At 39.3% G+C, this 24700-nt stretch overlaps 1 protein-coding gene across 1 annotated transcript in view; it reads right to left on the bottom strand.

Annotated features, from left to right (window-relative positions):
• Nucleotides 1–24700, bottom strand: part of LOC139184054 (adhesion G protein-coupled receptor E2-like) — a 1114856-nt gene that overhangs the window by 665233 nt on the left and 424923 nt on the right. The window lies entirely within an intron of this gene.

Here is a 24700-nt window from a genome sequence, read left to right as displayed (position 1 = left end):
GTCGGGAAGATCCTTTGGAGAAGGGCATGGCAACCCACTCCAGTATTCTTACCTGGAGAATCCCATGGACAGAGGAGCCTGGTGGGTTACAGTCCATAGGGTTGCAAAGAGTTATACACAACTGAAACAACTGAGCACAGTACCAATAAACTTGGAGCTCTGTTTTGGTATAGCCATTTTATGCTTTGTATTAAACTTATGTTGAAAATGTATTACATAAACTCATGTAGTTGTTCAGTCGATAAGTCATGTCTGATACTTTCCATGGATTGTAGCACATCAGACTTCCCTGTCCTTGACTATCTCCTAGAGTTTGCTCGCATTCATGTCCATTGAGTCTATGATGCTATATGCTTGTGTGTGTGCGTGTACACACACAAACACACACACACACACACACACACACACACACACACATATATATATATATATATATATATATATATATATGATTTTCTTTCTCAAATATATATATGGACTTCCTTAGAGGTTCAATGGTTAAGAATCTGGCTGTCCATGCAGGGGTCACAGGTTCAATCCCTGGTCCAGGAAGATTCCACATGCTGCCAGATAACTAAGCCCATGCATCACAACTACTGAGCCAGAGTGCCCTAGAGCCCGTGTTCCTCCAAACAGAAACCACCACAATGAGAAGTCTGCACAGTGCAACTAGAAAGTGGTCCCTGTTTGCCCAACTAGAGAAAAGCCCACACATCAATGAAGACCCAGCACAGGCAAAAATAAATAAATAGATAAAACTGGAAAATGATGTATGTATGTATCAAGGGAGAGAGACGGGAACTGGACATAAAAGAAAAGAAAAATCTAATAAACTCAAATGGTCCCTGACAGATTGTGGTAAAGAAAACCTTCTTTGGTTCTGGTGACATTTCATGTGTTTCTATACTCCCTTGAGTATAAAACAACAACAAAAAAAAAAGCAAAATGGCTGTCTGGGGAGGCCTTAAAAATAGTTGTGAAAAGAAGAGAAGCAAAGAGCAAAGGAGAAAAGGAAAGATATAAGCATCTGAATGCAGAGTTCCAAAGAATAGCAAGGAGAGATAAGAAAGCCTTGCTCAGCAATCAATGCAAAGAAATACAGGAAAACAACAGAATGGGAAAGACTAGAGATCTCTTCCAGAAAATTAGAGATACCAAGTGAATATTTCATGCAAAGATGGGCTTGATAAAGGACAGAAATGGTATGGACCTAACAGAAGCAGAATATATTAAGAATAGGTGGCAAGAATACACAGAAGAACTGTACAAAAAAGATCTTCATGCCCAAGATAATCATGATGGTGTGATCACTCACCTAGAGCCAGACGTTCTGGAATGTGAAGTCAAGTGGGCCTTAGAAAGCCTCACTACGAACAAAGCTAGTGGAGGTGATGGAATTTCAGTTGACCTATTTCAAATCCTGAAAGATGATGTTGTGAAAGTACTGCACTCAATATGCCAGCAAATTTGGAAAACTCAGCAGTGGCCACAAGACTGGAAAATGTCAGTTTTCATTCCAATCCCAAAGAAAGGCAATGCTAAAGAATGCTCAAACTACCACACAATTGCACTCATGTCACAGGCTAGTAAAGTAATGCTCAAAATTCTCCAAGCCAGGCTTCAGCAATATGTGAACCATGAACTTCCAGATGTTCAAGCTGGTTTTAGAAAAGGCAGAGGAACCAGGAGATCAAAATGCCAACATCCACTGGATAAATCGAAAAAGTAAGAGAGTTCCAGAAAAGCATCAATTTCTGCTTTATTGACTATGCCAAAGCCTTTGACTGTGTGGATCACAATAAACTGTGGAAAATTCTGAAAGAGATGGGACTACCAGACCACCTGACCTGCCTCTTGAGAAAAATATATGCACGTCAGGAAGCTACAGTTAGAACTGGACATGGAAAAACAGACTGGTTCCAATTAGGAAAAGGAGTATGTCAAGGCTGTATATTGTCACCCTGCTTGTTTAACTTCTATGCAGAGTACATCATGAGAAATGCTGGGCTGGAAGAAGCACAAGCTGGAATCAAGATTTCTGGGAGAAATCTCAATAACCTCAGATATGCAGATGACACCACCCTTATGGCAGAAAGTGAAGAGGAACTAAAAAGCCTCTTGATGAAAGTGAAAGAGGAGAGTGAAAAAGTTGGCTTAAAGTTCAACATTCAGAAAATGATTATCATGGCATCTAGTGGTCCCATCACTTCATGGCAAATAGATGGAGAAACAGTGGAAACAGTGGAAACAGTGGCTGAATTTATTTTTCTGGGCTTCCATATCACTGCAGATGGTGATTGCAGCCATGAAATTAAAAGATGCTTACTCCTTGGAAGGAAATTATGACCAGCCTAGACAGCATATTCGGAAGCAGAGACTTACTTTGCCAACCAAGGTCCATCTAGTCAAGGCTATTGTTTTTCCAGTGGTCATGTATGGATGTGAGAGTTGGACTGTGAAGAAATCTGAGCGCTTAAAAATTAATGCTTTTGAACTGTGGTATTGGAGAAGACTCTTGAGGGTCCCTTGGACTGCAAGGAGATCCATCCTAAAGGAGTTCAGTCCTGGGTGTTCACTGGAAGGACTGATGTTGAAGCTGAAACTCCAATACTTTGGCCACCTGATGTGAAGAGCTGATTCATTTGAAAAGGCCCTGATGCTGGGAAAGACTGAGGGCAGGAGGAGAATGGGACGACAGAGGATGAGATGGTTGGATGACATCAGCCACTCAATGGACATGGGTTTGGGTGGACTCTGAGAGTTGGTGATAGAAAGGGAGGCCTGGTATGCTGTGTTTCATGGGGTTGCAAAGTCAGACACGACTGAGCAACTGAACTGAATACTCCCTTGACACACAGGAAAAATGATTAAAAAAAAAAATACACTTACCCCAAAGATAAAGCAGTGATGTCTTTATGCTTTAAAACATTTGCAGATTATACCACTCAAGATAAAAATGAGTAAAGGCAAAAAAAACAACGCTTATAAAAGGATGTATATAAAGTACAATACATAATGTAAAATGAATGTTGGCCACTTTTAATGTGGTATCCTGTGCTTAGTCACTTTAGTCATGTCTGACTTTTTGCAAACCCATGGACTGTAGCCCTTTAGGCTCCTCTGTGCATGGGATTCTCCAGACAGTCTTTTGGACTCTGGGAGAGAGAGAGAGGGTGGGATGATTTGGGAGAATGACATTGAAACATGTATAATATCATATATGAAACGAGTCACCAGTCCAGGTTCGATGCACGATACTGGATGCTTGGGGCTGGTGCACTGGGACGACCCAGAGGGAGGGTATGGGGAGGGAGGAGGGAGGAGGGTCAGGATGGGGAACACAGGTATACCTGTGGCAGATTCATTTCGATATTTGGCAAAACTAATACAATATTGTACAGTTTAAAAATAAAATAAAATTAAAAAAAAAGAAAAGTGAAAAAAAAAAAAAAAAAAGAATACTGGAGTGGCTTGCCATTTCCTCCTCCAGGGGATCTTCCTGACCCAGAGATCGAACCCACAACTCATGTCTCCTGCATCAGCAGGCAGGTTCTTTACCACTAGTGCCACCTGGAAAGCCCATCTTTAAGATGAGGCAGTAAAATCTGTTTTTCCTGTGCCTGTTTTATATTTTTTTGTTTAATTGTTTTTATGTGGTCTGATAGCAGACTAGGCAGTCCTCTTTCTCTCTTTTCATATGTGGCCCCTTCTCTTTGCTGTCCTTGGGTTTTCACCATTTTTCTGTTAATTCTTGTATGCACACTTTGGTCCTAGGTTGCCCAACCATCAGTGACCTCCAAGGTCCATACACGTCAGATATACATGTCATGATGTTTCCAACCTTCTGAGTAACATTCTTCGTATTAGTTGTCTGAGACATTGTGTTATTCATACATTTCTTTCATTGTACTCATCTTCTCAATGAACACAGAGTCCAAGCAGACAGAGACTTCACCTGTTATGTTCAACTTTGTATTTTAACCATGTGTGAATATATATGTGCTTGTACAAAAATGAATTTAGAAAAAATGAAAAGTTGGGGAAAGGAGAATGAAACCAGGTTAAATAGTATGGTTTCAATACCATTTTAGCAAACAAAATTGAATGAAGCATTGAAAACTAATTGTATAAGAAATATAATAGCAATAATTTATGGGTTTTCCTTGTGGTTCAGCTGGTAAAGAATCCAACTGCAATGCATGAGACCTGGATTTTATTACTGAGTTGGGAAGATCCCTTGGAGAAGGGAACAGCTACCCACTCCAGTATTCTGGCATGGAGAATGCCATAGACTATATGTAGAGTCCATGGGTCGCAAAGATTCGACATGACTGAGCGACTTTCTGACTCATGATATAAAAATGGATTAATTAAATTGACAATGACCTAGATGTCAAATAACATAAAACATAATCTTCCTAGAATGATCTGGTATATAGCACATTCTCAGTTATTTGTTGGATACATTAGGACTTAGGTCTCTATTTATGGACATTTAATATGTGGTAAGGTATTTCATTTTATTTGGAAGAAGTGAATTGTTGATAAAATTAAACACAAATATCTATTTATTTTGCCAAGTCTGTAGTTTCTCACCCTAAAACATCTTGCAAAAAATTAGAAAGATTATGACCTCAGTGTAAGTGTAACAGACACTTCATAGTTAAACATCTTATACCTATAAAGTTTTTGTGTGGGCAAAATCATGATAAATAAGTCAAGATACTCAGAAGTAAGATGATAGACATTTTTAACTAGAGAGAATTTTTTTAATTTATGACCAAAAGCATGTAGTTAAAGTCAGTTCAAAAACAATCTTTTGTAAAAAGTATTTGAAATATTGATATCTATAGAAAAATGGACATATAATATGTGGGTACATAATAATAATAATAGGCAAATCAAAATCATGACCAAGCATAAAAATCTTTGCTTGAACTCAGTATATAGTTTAAGAGGGAAACAAAAAATATTTTTAATACCATTGTCCTGGGATAAACTTAAAGGCCTTTCAGATTTTGGGGTAAGAATAATTACCCCCAAATGTGCTAGTAGTAGTAAAAAAGCAGTCTCTGATAAACAATCTGAAGATAGCTATTAATAGTCAAACTACAGATATTCTTTTTTCACTTTCAATCAATTTTTATTTTAATAATGAGTAAGATTTTTTTCCATTAGGAATTTAAATGCTTTCAGGCTGACAAACATCTTTAACAATTACCATAGTCAAGAATATATCCAAAGTGGACAGTACAAACAAGATGCTAATTTTTGGGAACAACCCTAGCAGTCTGGTAGTTAAGACTTCATGCATAATACAGAAAGAGAAGTTTTAAAATAATCTAAGAATTTATGGAAAAGAAATATTAACTTGAATGAGACTAGGTCAAGTAGAGTAGTTTCAAAACAACTGTATGTAACAAAATGGAATGAAAATCTATGCTATATAAAAATGTGAAATAGTAACAATTTAACAAAATCAACATGGCTCATTAATATAAAGTTAAGTTGCCAATGACTTGGAAAAAAAGAATGAAACAATGACTTTTTAAATGTAAGGAGAAAGCAGTATTTAAGTTATAATTCTACCTTATATGAATAGTTGTGGATTTCAGTGTATCCTGGTGGCTCAGATGGTAAAGAATCTGCCTACAATGCAGGAAACCTGGATTCAGTTCCTGGATCAGGAAGATCTCCTGGAGAAGGGAATGGCAACCCACCCCAGTATTCTTTCCTGGAGAATTCCATGGACAGACGAGTCCATGGGGTCACAAAGAGTCTGGCATGGCTGAGTGACTTTCGCTTTCAATTTTCACAGAAGGTATAGTGACCATTAGTCAAATGATAAACAAGAATGCCTTCCAAATGATGGTTTGATGTGAAGCAACTTTTAAACATAAGTCTAATCAAAAGGAGCAATTAGGGATTTCCCTGGTGATCCAGTGATTAAGAATCAGCACTTCCATTGCAGAGGAGACAAGTTCCACCCCTGGTCAGGGAACTAAGATCCCATATGTCATGTAGGGTGGCCAAAAATAAATAAATAAAGGACCAATTAGAAACAGCAGAGATGTAAATGCATGTTGGAAAAACTGTAATTGGTGATTTATTAGCACAAAGGATACAGAAATTTCAACTTCATTTTTGTCTAAAACATGGAATTTAGAAAGATGATAATGACAACTCTGTATACGAGATAGCAAAAGAGACACAGATGTATAGAACAGTCTTTTGGACTCTGGGGGTGGGGGGGTGGGGGGATGATTTGGGAGAATGGCATTAAAACATGTATAATATCATATAAGAAACAAATCGCCAGTCCAGGTTTGATGCAGGATACAGGAAGCTTGGGGCTGGTGCACTGGGATAACCCAGAGGGGTGGTATGGGGAGGGAGATGGGAGGGGGGTTCAGGATGGGGAACACGTGTACACCCATGGCAGATGTATGTTGATGTATTGCAAAATCAATACAATATTGTAAAGTGAAAAATAATAATTATAATAATTTTTTTAAAAATAAAAATAAACAGAGAAAAATGATTGACAAGTGGAGAATATTAAACTGACAGCTCAATTTCTTTCAGAAAAAAATATTTAAATAAAAACAAATATATAGTGATGCATGTAAGTGGAATCTAGAAAAATGGTACAGAGGAACCTTTTTGTTGGGCAGGGATAGAGACACAGATGTCAGGAAAACACATATGGACACAGCTGGAGGGGTGAAGGGGGATGAATTTGGAGATTGGGACTGACGCAGGTGCACTGCCATGTGTAAAACAGATAGCTAGTGGGGACCTACTGTGCTGCACAGGGAGCTCGGCTCGGTGCTCCATGATGACCTAGATAGATGGTATAGGGGATGGGAGGGAGGTCCAAGAGGGAGGGGATGTATGTATACATACAGCTGATTCACTTCATAGCACTACAAAAACTAACACAATGTGGTAAAGCAACTATACGCCAATAAATAAATAAATAGAAGGCAATGGAGAATATACAATATGATTAATTGAGAAATTTGACCACACCAAATTCATATATATTCACAATTCCCCTCAAATACATATATACATAAATAAAGAACAAAATGACAAATAACCAGTATGAGGGGGTAGTGGTAACCTCCACCTGTTTATTTGAAAGATCATAATTATAAACACAGAGAAGGCAATGGCAACCCACTCCAGTACTCTTGCCTGGAGAATCCCAGGGACAGGGGAGCCTGGTGGGCTACCATCTATGGGGTCGCACAGAGTCGAACAACACTGAAGCGACTTATCAGCAGCAGCAATTATAAACAAGAATAGAAATTCTCCAGTTCTATTCTACCAAGGAAAGGAGTCACAAAGATAATTTGAGATATAGAAAGTAAATAGTTATCAAATCCACTTACTTATTCAAGCATCACAAGTAATGGAATAATTCAAGTTGATTAGCCTTCCCCTTTATGCAAATCAATTATTTTCCTTCCTTTTTCTTCTCCATAGAAGATGCTGCTGTTGCAAGGATGTGTTTGCAGGCCTTCTTTGGTGTGGACCTTTCTCATCAATACGGAAATATAGTCAAATATGCCCTATTTTGAAAGTTCAAAAAAAATGCCTTAACTTCATTTTATGTCCCTCCAGTTAATGCCTTACCTCTTTCTTCCAGTAAATTTGTAAGATACTTGGATATACATTCTATTATATTCTGCCTGGAAGCCCTTTATGTCTCTCTTCCCTTTTGTAATTGGGCTTTCTTTCCTGTCATTTAATTGTCATCACTCAGCATTGCCTTACTGAGTTCTCTTTTTAGCATCTAAAAAATACTTTGATATTTCAATCAAACAAGCAAATCACCACAGTATTCTTTGTACTCTGGGATAGACTGAATTATTTTTCACGTGTCCTCAGACAAATATTCTTCATTTTCATTCTCTATGACCTGTTCCTGCAGTGTCTTTTGGGCTCTTGGACTCACCAGCACGGGAACTCTGAGAGGTAGTTCTCTAGGCAGAAGTCTGAATCCGTTCCTGGATGGTTGATGATGGAGACTGAAGCTCTGTGTGCAGACGAGACAGCAGGAAGGATTAAACTATCGAAACTTGAGCCAGACTTACAGCTCTCTCTGTCTGCTCATTATGTACTTTTCTCTTATTTTACAGTGGCCTGTAAGCACATGAATTCCCTATGGAACTTGGTCTGGACAGAAAGAAATTTTTCCTGCTGATTCTCTGTTCTCAAGAGATCGGGTTATAAGCCAGGAGAATTCAGATCTATTGGGCTTTCCTGATGGCTGAGCGAGTAAAGAATCCACCTGCAATTCAGGAGATGTAGGAGATATGGGTTCGATTCCTGGTTCAGGGAGATCCCCTGGAGGAAGATGTGGCAACCCTCTCCAATATACTTGCCTGGGAAATCCTATGGACAGAGCCTGATGGGCTACAGTCTAAAGGGTCGCAAAGAGTTGGACGTGACTGAGCGACTAAGCACTTAAAACCTATGCCAATAGGACCTTTTATGATTCTCTTTCCAAAGAGTTTTTTCAGACTTTTATCTAAGTCTTTATTTCTCAGACTATAGATGAAGGGTTCAGCATGGGTGTGACCACAGTGTACATCACCGAGGCTGTTGCACTTGAGTGGAATCTGTGGGTACCAGCAGAGCTGAGGTACACTCCTAAACCTGTACAGTAAAATAAGGAGACAACTGAGAGGTGAGATGCACAGGTGGAAAATGTTTTATACTTCCCCTGAGATGATGAGATTCTGCCTATGGAAGAAACTATCCTAGAGTAAGAGTAAAGAATACACATGAGGGAACCCCCAGCCAGCAACACAGCTCCAGAATACATCACCACATTATTGAGAAAGGTGTCAGAACTGGCAAGTTGGATCATCTGATTGAGTTCACAGAAAAAGTGGGGGATTTCTAAGAAGGTACAGAATGACAGTCTCAACAAACTTAAGCTTTCTAACAAGGAATGCAGGACACTGATGACCCAGGACACCAGCACCAACAGTTCACAGAGCTGGGAGTTCATAATGACTGTGTAGTACAGTGGGTGGCAGATGGCCATGAAGTGATCATAGGCCATCACTGTTAGGAGCAAGGTGTCCAGTCCTGCAAAGAGTGTGAAAAAATACATCTGGGTGATGCAGCTTTCATAGGTTATGACTTTTCTCTGTGTCTGGATATTCCACAGCATCTTTGGGATGGTGGAGGTGAAGCAGATGTCTACAAAGGACAGGTTGAAGAGGAAGAAGTACATGAGGGTGTGCAGGTGGGAGTCTGAGCTGATGGCCAGGATGATGAGCAAGTTTCCAAATACAGTGATCAGGTACATGGAGAGGAAAAGACCAAATATGAAGTGTTGCAATTTTAATTCCTCTGAGACTCCCAGAAGAAGAAATTGTGAAACTCCTGTTAGGTTTCTTATTGCCATGTGTTGATGGTGACTATAGAAAAATAGGAAAATAGCATGATTTATTTTCACAAAAGAAGCATCATTACTCATGTGGTAGAAATGCTACCATTTACATTTTGCCATCAATAATTGCTTTCAACATTTTGTTCATGGATTTTGTGCACTTGAAGGAACCTCCTGTGTCATCTCTAGTTAACAAAGTTGTCTCATGGTCAGTTTCCCCCAACATGTTATGAATACTACAATTTTAATGAGAGATCCTTTCATACTTTGAGGAATATAAATTGAATTGTGACAATATTCCAGGTACTATCTATGCAGCGAGTTAGGGTGTTGGAAAACAAAAGCTCATAAAATCTGGCTGTGCAGAGAGCATATAAGCAAATAAAAAGTTACATAGAAATTTAAATGTATATATAGCACGTCTTATGCTTGTGGGTCTCTTAAAAAGAGACCCATAAAATAAAAAGAATAGAAAGCTGGCATAAAGGCATGGGTGAAAAGGAAATACTATTTTAGGCATGTTTAGACAAGAACTACAAACAAGATGTTATTTGAACGGACTTCAGAGAAGGGTGACTGTCATGAACAGACTTGGGGAAGGGTGTCCTTACAAGGGAGCAGCCAGTGCACAGGCTGTGAGGAGAGTGCTTGCTTAAGATGACCCAGTTGATAAAAGGAAGCCAATGTGGTGAGGGAAAATGAGCAGGAGGATTAGTAAGGAGAGATATTGTCAGAGAAGGTTGAAAAATTATGTAGCCTCCGTGTTACTGCTGAAACTTCAAGTCATGAAGTCCACATGTGTCTTCAGTGCTTTCAGTCAGTTCAGTTCAGTCGCTCAGTCGTGTCCGACTCTTTGAGACCCCATGAATTGCAGCACACCAGGTCTCCCTGTCCATCACCAATTCCTGGAGTTCACTCAGACTCACGTCCATCGAGTCAGTGATGCCATCCAGCCATCTCATCCTCTGTTGTCCCCTTCTCCTCCTGCCCCCAATCCCTCCCAGCATCAGAGTCTTTTCCAATGAGTCACTCTTCGCATGAGGTGGCCAAAGTATTAGAGTTTCAGCCTCAGCATCAATCCTTCCAATTGTGTGGTAATTGTGACCCAGGACTGGTCAGCCTTCTTCACAGTCCAACTCTCACACGCATACATGACCACTGGAAAAAACCATAGCCTTGACTAGACGGACCTTTGTTGGCAAAGTAATGTCTCTGCTTTTCAATATGCTATCTAGGTTGGTCATAAATTTTCTTCAGTGCTTTAGGAAACTCCATATTTTAAAAAGCCTATATGACTTCTCTCAGTTATCATAATGGCTTCAAGTTCCAATCATGTTGTTGCTAATGGCAAGATTTCACTCTTTTCTTTAGAACTGGTATATAGTTGAGCTAAACTGTTTATTAGTTTCAGGTGTACAACATAGTGATTTGATATTTTTATAGATTATGCTCCATTTAAAAGAATTACAAAATATTGGTTATACTCCCTATACTGCATATTACAGATTTATATCCTACTTGTTTTATTTCTTTATTATTTTTTTAAATTATTTATTTATTTATTTTGGCTGTCCTGGGTCTTCATTGCCATGCAGGCTTTTATGATAAGTGAAATAAGTCAGACAGAGACAAACAAACACTTGTAACATCTTGCTTATATGTGGAATCAAAAAAACAAAGCCAAAAGCCAAGCTCATAGACAGAGAGAACAGATTCTGGCTGCCAGGGGCAGGAGCAGGGAGTGGGAGTGGGTAAACTGGATGAAAGGGGTCAAACGTACACACTTCCAGTTATAAGACAAATAAGTCATGGGGCTATAATATACAGTATTGTGACAATAGTCTGCATTGCATATTTGAATATACAGTATTGTGACAATAGTCTGCATTGCATATTTGAAAGTTGCTAATAGAGTAAATCTTAAAAGTTTCTATAAAAACAAAAAATTATAACTACACTTGGTGATTTGTATTAACTAGACTCATTTTGGTAACCATTTCACAATATATGTATATATATATTGAATCAATATGTTGTAAACCTGAAACTAATATAACATACGTTGATTACAACTCAATAAAAGATACCTTTAAAAATGCCTATAGGAAACAAAATTTAAGGAAAATCTAGAAATTACTTCTCAAAGAAATGATATACAATAATTGTAATTTAATAATATCAAGTGTGTTACTATTCAAGTTTAGATTTGGAAATGAAAGAATATGACAGAAAGTCTTTTTTAATGTGGGGAGGAAGCAGTACCTAAGTTATAATTTCCTCTTCCATGGGGACATATGGACTCAAATTCAGGTATGGAATACAAAGTTGTCTTTGATTAAATGTAAAGGAAAATGCCTTCCAAATAGTAGTGGCTGAATATGTGCAACTCTCATAGATAGATCTGATCAAAATAAAATAAACAATAAGTGATAAGAGATAGGAAAGGTAGTTGGAAATGCATTAAAAGCATGATTTATTAGCACCTAATATACAGAAGAACATTTTCATTTCTATTTAAAGCAAGGGTTTTCTAAGTAAAGAATATTTAAGTGACAACTCTATTCCTTCAGTTAAACTTTTTTTTTTTAAAGCAATAGAGATGAATTGCAAAAAATGAAAAGCAACAAGATGAATTGACACTGATTTTACCACACAAAATTTATAAATTCTCACACATTATATATAGTTTTATATATACAAAAAATAAGTAAATAGCAAGCAGCAAGCTTGATGAAAAAATTTAATTGTTTGGAAGAATAAAATATAAAATGGTAATAAAACATGCTGGATTCACCTAGAGGGATGGGGTGGGGAGGGAGGTGTGAGGGGGTGTCAGCTGGGGAAACACATGTATACCTATGGCCAATGCATGTTAATGCATTGCAAAAGCCATCACAATATTATAAAGTAACTATCCTCCAATTAAAATAAGTAAATAAATTTCTATAAAATAAATTAAAAAAGGAAAGGTCCTGATTAGTCATGTCTCCATATTTTCAACAGAGAAAGCAATTGGTTAGCTAATCTACACATGTATTCACTCTTAAAGGAAATAACTACTGATGAAACACATTACTACACCATTTTTTCACATGATAATGTGTTTTATTTTCTACATTGAGAGGAGAAATACTGTGAAATATATATATCTCATGAACTGCTGTTTTAAGAAAATATATGGAGGCATTCCTTAATCTGGATACTTCTCATCATAGTCAAATATGCTCCATATTAAAAAAAAAATACAAAAGTCTTTGCATCTCTGTACATCCTTCCCCAGCTAATACCCTTTGTCTCTACTCCAGTTAATTGCAAACTCCTTGAACTTAGATTCTACTTTTACTGGAAGCACTTTATACCTCCTATTCCCTCTTCTCATTGGGCTTTCATGTTCATCTTTTAATGGTCAACCTTGACCTTGCATTATTAGTTCAATTTTCACTTCTATGTTTGGAATAAAAAATTAATATATTATTAATCAAGCACACAAACAATTTCAGTGATCTTGCCTCTGGGTTAGCCTGGACTGGCTCTCAGGTGAACTTGGGTGAATGTTTTTGATTGTTATTCCCTTTGGCACTCTGCAGTATTTATCTGGTTCTTGACTCACCTGGGCGAGTCTCTGAGAGGAAGGTCTCAATGGAGATGTCCAAATTCCTCTTGAATGGTTGATGATGGGAATAGGAGCTCTGTTCCCAGACAAGACAGTGAGATGCAGTCAAGCATCAGTCCCCTAAGTCAGTTATGTCTCCAAAAACAACAACCGAGTCCTGTCCAGACCAAGGATGCACAGGCTGAGGGATGCAGCAGAGGAGATATTTACAGCTCCCTGTGTCTACTCATTACCATGTTTCTCTCTTGTTTCCACCACCTCTAATAACTGATTTCCCTGAGGGACACTGGTCTGCACAGATAAAAAAATTTTCCTGCTCATTTTCTATGTTTAGGAGACAATGTTACAAGTCAGATGCATTCAACATTTATTACTCTTTACATGAACTGTCGTGTCTACCCAGAGGAATAAACCTTAAGTTTCCCAATAACTTATCCCAACCATGAATCCATCTTTATCTAGAATCCAAGATTGGTATTTTGTCTTGATTAGGGCCCTAATCAAGCACTAACTGTAGTGGGTTACAGCCCCTAAAATCCTATCACCATCTTTAAGAAGTGGGTTAACAGTGTCATTTTAGTATAAAACCTTAGACAGTACACAGCTTGGATTTATGACAATACTGCCAAAACAATTACACATTTCATAATTCCAGCACAAGACTGGTTATTTTGTTCCTCATAAGAAAGTGTTTGTTAATTGTAAGAGGTATATTTAGATCTTAGCATCTCCTAGAGATTGTATGATTTATCTTTGGAAAACTTTATTCTGTGAGGTAGTACTATTATGAACTCAGTTTTCCATTGTAGAAATGGGGCTCGTAGGGATTAGTGATCTCCCAGTTGTAATCTGAGTAGAAGTAGTGACAGATTCTATTTTCTTGGGCTCCAAAATCACTGCAGATGGTGACTGAGGCCATGAAATTAAAAGATGCTTGCTCCTTGGAAGAAAAGCTGTGACAAACTGAGACACACATTTTATTTATTTTTTTAAAATTTTTTATTATTTTTTTTTTACTTTACAATATTGTATTTGTTTTGCCATACATCAACATGCATCCACCACAGGTGTACACGTGTTCCCCATCCTGAACTCCCCCTCCCACCTCCCTCTCCAGACAAGCATTTTAAAAAGCACAGACATCACTTGGTTGACAAAGGTCCATGTTGTCAAAGCTATGGGTTTTCCAGTAGTCATGTAATGATGTGAGAGTTGAATCATAAAGAAAGCTTTATGTTTTCAGATTGTGGTGCTCTAGAAGACTCCTGAGAGTTCTTTGGACAACAAGAAGAACAAACCAGTCAATCTTACAGGAAATAAATCCTGAATATTCACTGGAAGGACTGTTGCTGAAGCTGAAGCTTCAATACCTTGGCCACCTGATGTGAAGAGCTGATTCACTGGGAAAGACCCTGATGCTGGGAAAGATTGAAAGCAAAAGGAGAAGGAGGTGGCAGAGCATGAAATGTTTAGGTAGCACCGCCAGCTCAATAGACATGAATCTGAGCATATTCTGGGATATAGTGGAGGACTTGGTGTGCTATATAGTCCATGTCATCACAAAGTCATACATGACTTAGCAAATGAAAACAACAACATCATGATGAAAGCTAACTTGATTTATTGTGGTGATTAGTTTGTGATATACACAAATGATCAAACCATTATGTTGTACACTTGAAACTAACATAAGGTAATGTCAGTTATGTTTCATTTAAAACAACAACAACATAAGGGCTGGTTTAGTCAAAACATTTGTTCAGATCAAAATCACAAACATTATGGGCCTGGGCAATGCCCCCCAGGCATTCTTAGGCAACAGCATCATATCAGTAGATAGATACTGAAATTGGGTTCATGAGACAGTCCACATTATCAGGAAGAGTGGTTAAAATAATGATGTAAAGCAGAGTGACAATACCAAAGTTAAACTGGTTTCATCTTTCCCCCTACAAAGGCATTGCATAAATGATCTTAGATGCCAAGTATAGTTTTATTCATATCAGTATAACAACTCATGATTGCTCTTTCATGGAAACTAGGGGCAATTGTGTGGGACAGTATAAGTCTTTTGAGAAGAAAATATTTTTAAGAAATCTAAATCTCTCCATGAAATATATGTTAATTTACAAATATATCTGATACAAAGTAGAGAAAACTTTGGGAATATATGAAAATGGCCCCAAAGAAAACTGTATACCAGACAGAGCAGAAAGATTAATAAATTGAATTGTTGAAATTGAATACAAAGGTTGAATTCAAAGAAATAGAAATCCCAGGAAATAATTGGCAACAAATTATATTCCACAGTGCTCAAAGAATCACAATTTTATGTTCTGAAGTTTTGAGTCATGCAATCAAGGACACTTATTCACCTCCAGAATGATTGGTCATTTTATACCTGCCATCCCATATAATCTCTTCAGAGCCCCATTAATATCTTCATTCCTCAGACTGTGGATGAAGGGGTTCAGCATGGGTGTGACCACAGTGTGCATCACTGAGGCTATTGCACTTGAGGGTGAGCTGTATAGCAGCAGAGCTAAGGTACACTCCTAGGATAGAAGAGTAAAACAAGAAGACAACTGAGAGGTGAGAAGCACCGGTGGAAAATGCTTTATTCTTCCCCTGAGCTGATGAGATTCTACATATAGAAGAAACTATCTGAGAATAAGAGTAAAGGATACCAGCAAAGGATCCACAGCCAGCACCCAGTTGAAAAATACAACACAGCATCTTTAAGAAAAATGTCAGAACAGGCAAGTTTGAATATCTGATTGAGATCACAGAAAAAGTGGGATATTTCCATGTACAGAAGGACAATCACAACATCATTAAACTTTGTAACAAGGAATTTAGGACACTTAGATCCAGGACACCAGCATCAGCAGTCCACAGAGCTGGGGACTTGGGGGTGATATTGTAGTGCAGGGGGTGACAGATGGTGAAGAAGTGGACATAGGCCATCAAAGTCAGGAGAAAGTTGTCCAAAGAGTATGGAAAAATACATCTGGGTGATGTAGCCTTCATAGGTGATACCTTTGCTGTGGGTCTGGTTGTTCCATAGCACATTTGGGATGGTGGTGGAGGTGAAACAGATGTCTACAAAGGACAGGTTGGAGAGGAAGAAGCATATGCGGATGTGGAGGTTGGAGTCTGAGCTGACAGCCAGGATGATAAGCAGGTTTCCAAGCACAGTGATCAGGTACATGGAGAGGAAAAGCCCAAATATGACGGGCTGCAGTTCTGGTTCCTTTGATAATCCCAGAAGAAATCCTGAAAATTGGGTATCATTGCCTGGTCACATGTTTGATGGTAAAGACTAAAATTTTAAAATACTATGATTAATTTTTATATAAATGGACTTCAGTAACATGTTGAAAATGCTGCAATTACAATTGTATGTCAAGCAAAAGCAAACATAAGAGAGAGTGGGTGGTTTTGTTATTTTCATTGGAAGTTCAGGAAGACTGAAAAACAGGGGTATATTTGTACATAAACCTTAAGGAAAAATAGTTGGCAAACAAAGAGTTATCTGGGGAAGTGTGTGCCCTGCAGGGAAAAAAGTTAGTGCAAAGGATCTGAGGAAGGTTCTTATTTCAGACATTCCAGGCTCAATATATTTCCAGTGTGGTGAGCAAAGAGCACAGGGAGAGTGATGACAGATAGTGTCAGAGAGTGGACTCCTTACCACAACTGGGACTTCAGGGCACAAGGAGTCCCTTTGTTAAATTCTGTTGATTACTCATCATCAATTTTGATTTCAAGGCATCCTGTGACTAGGTATGGATCCTAGTCACAAGGATTCTCCTTATCTTCATATGTTGGTTAACATTCTGGTTTCTGTCTTTTAAAGGTCACTTTACTGTATGTGGGTTCAAGTAGTCAACACTCAGAACTGCATCAGCCACAAGACACACAACACACAACACAGAGCATATTTTGTCCTGTTAGGGGCACAATACACCCAGGCTTTTCTCATCCCTAAAAGAAAGTGAAAGTGTTACTCAGCTGTGTCCGGCTCTTTGTGACCCCATGGGCTGTAGCCCACCAGGCTCCTCTGTCCATGGGATTCTCCAGAAAGAATACTGGTATGCACTGCCACTGCCTTCTCCAGTGGATCTTCCCAACCCAGGGATCAAACCCAGGTGTCCTGCATTGCAGGCATAGTCTTTACTGTCTAAGCCACCAAGGAAGCATCTTCTCATTCCTAACCACCAAAATTAGGGGAAAAAAAAAAATTAAAAAAAAAACCCTCTAGGAATAAAGCTGTCAATCAAATTATCTTTACCCTAAAGAGTAAAGAAATAACATTCATAGTCCAGTTGGTGGGCCTGCCTGGGACATGTGAACTTGGTGCTTCATTAAAGTGTGACCATTTTCTGTCTTGTATTTAAATAAGTATAAAAACCTCAGCTATTTGTAAGGCCTCCTCAGACAACCATTTTGTCTTTTTGCATTTCTTTTCCTTGGGGATGGTTTTGATCACCGCCTCCTGTACAATGTTATGAACCTCAGTCCATAGTTCTTTAGGCACTCTGTCTATCAGATTTAATTCTTTGAATCTTTGTCACATTCACTACTTTATAATTGTAAGGGATTTGATTTAGGTCTTACCTGAATGGCCTGGTAGGTTTCCCTACTTTCTTCCAGTTGTCTGAATTTGTTAATAAGGAGTTCATGATCTAAAACACAGTCAGCTCCCAAAGTTGTTTTGCTGATTGTATAGAGTTTCTTCATCTTCAGTTGCAAAGAATGTAATCAATCTGATTTCAATATTGACCATCTGGTGATGTCCATGTGTAGAGTCATCTCTTGTGTTGTTGGAAGAGGGTGTTGCTATAGCCAGTGCATTCTCTTGGCAAAACTCGGTTATCCTTTGCTCTGCTTCATTTTGTACTCCAGGGTCAAACTTAACTCTTACTCAGGTATCTCTTGATTATCTACTTTTTTTTTTCTAATTTTATTTTTAAACTTTACATAATTGTATTAGTTTTGCCAAATATCAAAATGAATCTGCCACAGGTATACATGTGTTTTGCATTCCAGTTCCCTGTAATGAGAAGGACATCTTTTTTTGATGTTAGTTCTAGAAGGTCTTGAGGGTCTTAATAGAATCATTCAACTTCAGTTTCTTCAGCATTAGTGGGTGGGGCTTAGACTTGGGTTACTCTGATATTGAATGGTTTGCCTTGAAAATGAACAGAGATTATTGTGGTGTTTTGAGATTGTACCCAAGTACTGCATTCCAGATTCTTTGTTCACTATAAGGGCTACTCAATTTCTTTTAAGGGATTCTTGCCCACTGTCAGTTCAGTTGCTCAGTTGTGTCTGATTCTTTGGGACCACACGGACTGCAGCATGCCAAGCTTTCCTGTCCATCACCAACTCCCAGAGCTTACTCAAACTCATGTCCATTGAGTCAGTGATGCCATCCAACCATCTCATTCTCTGTCGTCCCCTTCTCCTCTTGCCTTCAAACTTTCCCAGCATCAGGGTCTTTTCCAATAAGTCAGTTCTTCTCATCAGGTGGCCAAAGAATTGGATTTTTCAGCTTCAGCATCAGTCCTTCCAATGAATATTCAGGATTGATTTCCTTTAGGATGGACTGGTTGGATCTCATTGCAGTCCAAGGACTCTCAAGAGTCTTCTCTAACACCACAGTTCTAAAGTATCAATTCTTCAGAGACCAGCTTTCTGTGTAGTCCAACTCACATCCATACATGACTACTGGAAAAATCATAGCTTTGACTAGATGGACCTTTGTCAGCAAAGTAATGTCTCTGCTTTTTAATATTCTGCCTAGGGTTGTCATAATTTTCTTCCAAGGAGCAAGTGTCTTTTAATTTCATGGATGCAGTCACAATCTGCAGTGATTTTAGAGCCCCCCAAAATAAAGTTTCTCACTGATTCCATTGTTTCCCCATCTATTTGCCACAGTAGTAGATATAATGGTCATCTGAATTAAATTCATCCATTCCCATTTAGTTCACTGATTCCTAAAATGTTGATGTTCACTCTTGTCATCTCCTGTTTAATCACTTCCAATTTACCTTGATTCATGGACCTAACATTACAGGTTCCTATGCAATATTGCAATAGGAATAAGCACAGGCAGCTGCGACAGCGCACAAGCACGGCCGAGAGGAGTTACCCCACGTCTGAGGTCAGAGGCCGCAGCGGAGAGGAGCTACCGCACCCGAGGTCAGGGGCGGCGACCGAGAGCGCCAGACTGCGACAGCAAAGGAGTAGCCGAAAGGAGCTATGCCCACCCAAGGCCAGGGGCAGAGGCCAGGAGGAGCTACCTGACACCCAAGATCAGGGGAAGCAGCCATTTAAGCGACCCCACTTCCAAGGAGCAGTGGCTGTGTGGGCTCAGGAGGGCCTAGAGGAGCTACTCCATGTTCAAGGTCAGGAAGGGTGGCAGTGAGGAGATACCCCTCATCCAAGGTAAGGAGCACCAGCTGGGCTTTGCTGGAACAGCCACAAAGAGATACCCCACGTCCAAGGTAAAAGAAACCCAAGTAAGATGGTAGGTGTTGCAAGAGGGCATCAGAGGGCAGACATACTGAAACCATAATCACAGAAAACTAGTTAGTCTAATCACACGGACCACAGCCTTGTCTAACTCAAGGAAACCAAGCCATGCCATGTGGGGCCACCCAAGATGGGCGGGTCATGGTGGAGAGGTGTGACAGAATGTGGTTCACTGGAGAAGGGAATGGCAAACCACTTCAGTATTCTTGCCTTGAGAAACCCATGAACAGTATGAAAAGGCAAAATGATAGGATACTGAAAGAGGAACTCCCCAGGTCAGTAGGTGCCTAATATGCTACTGGAGATCAGTGGAGAAATAACTCCATAAAGAATGAAGGGATGGAGCCAAAGCAAAAACGATACCCAGTTGTGGATGTGACTGGTGATAGAAGCAAGGTCCGATGCTGTAAAGAGCAATATTGCATAGGAACCTGGAATGTTAGGTCCATGAATCAAGGCAAATTGGAAGTGGTCAAACAGGAGATGGCAACAGTGAACATCGACATTCTAGGAATCAGCGAACTAAAATGTACTGGAATGGGTGAATTTAACTCAGATGAGCATTATACCCACTACTGTGGGCAGGAATCCCTTAGAATAAGTGGAGTAGCCATCATGGTCAACGAGAGTCCAAAATGCAGTACTTGGATGCAATCTCAAAAACGACAGAAGGCTCTCTGTTCGTTTCCAAGGCAAATCATTCAATATCACAGTAATCCAAGTCAAGCCCCAACCAGTAATATTGAAGAAGCTGAAGTTGAATGGTTCTATGAAGACCTACAAGACCTTTTAGAACTAACACCCAAAAAAGATGTCCTTTTCATTATAGGGGGCTGGAATACAAAAGTAGGAAGTCAAGAAACACCTGGAGTAACAGGCAAATTTGGCCTTGGAATATGGAATGAAGCAGTACAAAGGCTAATAGGGTTTTACCAAGAGAACCCACTGGTCATAGCAAACACCCTCTTCCAACAACACAAGAGAAGACTCTATACATGGACATCACCAGATGGTCAACATCAAAATCAGATTGATCATATTCTTTGCAGCCAAAGATGGAGAAGCTATATACAGTCAGCAAACACAAGACCAGGAGCACAATGTAGCTCAGATCATGAGCTCTTTATTGCCAAATTCAGACTTAAATTGAAGAAAGTAAGGAAAATCACTAGACCATTCAGGTATGACGTAAATCAAAGTCCTTATGATTATACAGTGGAAGTGAGAAATAGATTTAAGGGACTAGATTTGATAGACAGAGTGCCTGATGAACTATGGACTGAGGTTCATGACATTGTACAGGAGACAGTGATCAAGACCATCCCCAGGGAAAAGAAATGCAAAAAAGCTAAATGGCTGTCTGGGGAGGCCTTACAAATAGCTGTGAAAAGAAGAGAAGTGAAAAGCAAAGGAGAAAAGGAAAGATATAGGCATCTTAATGCAGAGTTCCAAAGAATAGCAAGGAGAGATAAGAAAGCCTTCTTCAGCGATCAATGCAAAGAAATAGAGGAAAACAACAGAATGGGAAAGATTAGAGATGTCTTCAAGAAAATAAGAAATACCAAGGGAACATTTCATGCAAAGATGGGCTCAATAAAGGACAGAATGGTGCGGACCTAACAGAAGCAGATGATATTAAGAAGAGGTGGCAAAAATACACAGAAGAGCTGTACAAAAAAGATCTTCATACCCAAGATAATCATGATGGTGTGATCATTCACCTAGAGCCAGACATCCTGGAATGTGAAATCAAGTGGGCCTTAGAAAGCATCACTACGGACAAAGCTAGTGGAGGTGATGGAATTACAGTTGAGCTATTTCAAATCCTGAAAGATGATGCTATGAAAGTGCTGCACTCAATATGCCAGCAAATTTGGAAAACTCAGCAGTGGCCACAGGACTGGAAAAGGTCAGTTTTCATTCCAATCCCAAAGAAAGAAAATGCCAAAGAATGCTCAGACCACTGCACAATTGCACTCATCTCACACGCTAGTAAAGTAATGCTCAAAATTCTTGAAGCCAGGCTTCAGCAATACGTGAACCATGAACTTCCAGATGATCAAACTGGTTTTAGAAGAGGCAGAGGAACCAGAGATCAAATTGCCAACATCTGCTGGATAAATCAAAAAAGCAAGAGAGTTCCAGAAAAACATCTATTTCTGCTTTATTGACTCTGTCAAAGCTTTTGACTGTGTGGATCACAATAAACTGTGGAAAATACTGAAAGAGATAGGAATACCAGACCACCTGACTGGCCTCTTGAGAAGCCTATATGCAGGTCAGGAAGCAACAGTTAGAACTGGACATGGAACAACAGACTGGTTCCAAATAGGAACGTCAAGGCTGTATATTGTCACCCTGTTTATTTAACTTTTATGCGTAGTACATCATGAGAAATGCCAGGCTGGAAGAAACACAAGCTGGAATCAAGATTGCTGGGAGAAACATCAATAACCTCAGATATGCAGATGACACCACCCTTATGGCAGAAAGTGAAGAGGAACTCAAAAGCCTCTTGATGAAATTTAAAGAGGAGAGTGAAAATGTTGGATTAAAGCTCAACATTCATATAACGAAGATCATGGCATCTGGTCCCATCACTTCATGGGAAATAGATGGGGAAACAGTGTCAGACTTTATTTGAGGGGGCTCCAAAACCACTGCAGATGGTGACTGCAGCCATGAAATTAAAAGACACTTACTCCTTGGAAGTAAAGTTATGACCAACCTGGATAGCATATTCAGAAGCAGAGACATTACTTTGCCAACAAATGTCCGTCTAGTCAAGGCTATGGTTTTTCCAGTGGTCATATATGGATGTGAAATTTGGACTCTGAAGAAAGCTGAGCACCGAAGAATTGAGGCTTTTGAACTGTGGTGTTGGAGAAGACTCTTGAGAGTCCCTTGGACTGCAAGGACATCCAACCAGTCCATTCTGAAGGAGATCAGCCCTGGGATTTCTTTGGAAGGAATGATGCTAAAGCTGAAATTCCAGTACTTTGGCCGCCTTATGCAAAAAGTTGACTCATTGGAAAGGACTCTGATTCTGGGAGGGATTGGGGGCTGGAGGAAAAGGGGAAGACAGAGGATGAGATGGCTGGATGGCATCACCGACTCAATGGAATGAGTTTGAGTGAACTCTGGGAGATGGTGATGGACAGGGAGGCCTGGTGTGCTGAGATTCATGGGGTCACAAAAAGTCAGACACGACTGAGAGACTGAACTGACCTGATGTAATATTGTTCTTTACAGCATCAGACTTTACTTTCACCACCAAACACATGTGCAACTGGGTGCTGTTTCCACTTTTGCTCAGGTTCTTCATTCCTTCTGGAGCTATTTCTCCCTTCTTCTCCAGTAGCATATTGGACACCTACCAACCTGGGGAGTTTATTTCAGTGTCATATTTTTTGCCTTTTCATAGAGAAGCAAAATGCAAGGAAAAATGGAAAGTTACACCCATTTGAATGCAAGTTCAACAAGGAGAGATAAGAATGTCTTCCTACATTACTTTGCCAACAAGGCTCCATCTAGTAAACACTATGGTTTTCCCACTAGTCATGTATGGATATGAGAGTTGGACCATGAAGAAAGCTGAGCACTGAAGAATTTATGCTTTTGAACTGCAATGTTGGAGAAGACTCTTGAGAGTCCCTTGGACTGTAAGGAGATCCAACCAGTCCATCCTAAAGGAAATCAGTCCTGAATATTCATTGGAGGGACTGATACTGCAGCCGTAGCTCCAATACTTTGGTCACTTGATGCAAAGAGCTGACTTATTTGAAAAGACCCTGATGCTGGGAAGGATTGAAGGCAGGAGGAGAAGGGATTGACAGAGGATGAGATGGTTGGATGGCATCACTGATTCGATGGACATGAGTTTGTTCAAACCCTGGGAGATGGTGATGGACAGGAAAGTCTGGTGTGCTTAGTCATGGGGTTGCAAAGAGTCAGACGCTACTGAGCAACTCAACTGAACTGATACTTAAATGATCTTGATAATTGCTTCTTTTTCAATTGATTTTATGTGGGAAAAAATAAAGTAGAAAAATTCCTAAAAAAATAAATTAATAAATAAATAAACTATTTAAAAGCACAACTAAAAAAAGAAAGAAAGAAAAGAAAGTCTTCCTAAATGAACAATGCAAAGAAACAGAGGAAAGCAACAGAACGGGAAAGACTCGAGATCTCTTCAAAAAAATTAGAGATTACAAGGGAACATTTCATGCAAAGATGGGTACAAAAAAGGAAAGAAATGCTATGGACCCAACAAAAGCAGAAGATATTAAGAAGAAGTGTCAAGAATACACAAAAAGACTATACAAAAAAAAAGATCTTAATGATCTGGATAACCACAGTGGTATTACCACTAACCTAGAGCCAGACATCTTGGAGTGTGAAGTCCAGTGAACCTTAGGAAGCATCACTGTGAACAAAGCTTGTAGAAGTGATGGGATTCCAGCTGAGCTATTTCAAATCCTAAAATATGATGCTGCAATAGTGCTGCACTCAATATGCCAGCAGAATTAGAAAACTCTGCAGTGGCCACATGACTGGAAAAGGTCAGTTGTCATTTCAATACCAAAGAAAGGCAATGCAGAAGAATCTTCAAACTGCCATACATTTGTACTCATTTCACATGCCAGCACAATAATACTCAAAATCCTCCAAGGTAGGCTTTAACAATGCATGAACTGAAAACTTCCAGATGCACAAGCTGGATTTAGAGAAAGTAGAGGAACTAGACATCAAATTGCCAACATCTGTTGGATCATAGAGAAAAGAGAGTTCCAGAATAACATCTACTTCTGCTCTATTGACTATGCTAAAGCCTTTGACTGTGTGAATGGCAACAAACTGTGGGAAATTCTTAAAAATATGGGAATACCAGACCACTTTAGTAGCCTCCTGAGAAACCTGTATGCATGTCAAGAAGCAACAGAACCAGACATGGAACAACGGATTGGTTCCAAATTGGGGAAGGAGTACATCAAGTCTGTATATTGTCACCCTGCTTACTTAACTTATATGCGATAGAGAAGCCATAATTGTAGGCAGCATAGAATTTTTTTAGCCAAAAACGAATAACACAGGGAGCTCAACTTGATGCTCTGTGACAACCTAGAGGAGTAGTATGG

This window comes from Bos indicus, chromosome 7 (assembly GCF_029378745.1).
Source record: "Bos indicus isolate NIAB-ARS_2022 breed Sahiwal x Tharparkar chromosome 7, NIAB-ARS_B.indTharparkar_mat_pri_1.0, whole genome shotgun sequence".
Classification (NCBI taxonomy): Eukaryota; Metazoa; Chordata; class Mammalia; order Artiodactyla; family Bovidae; genus Bos; species Bos indicus.
The sequence above is the reverse complement of the archived record's forward strand: the minus strand, read 5'-3'. Positions and strand labels throughout refer to the sequence as shown.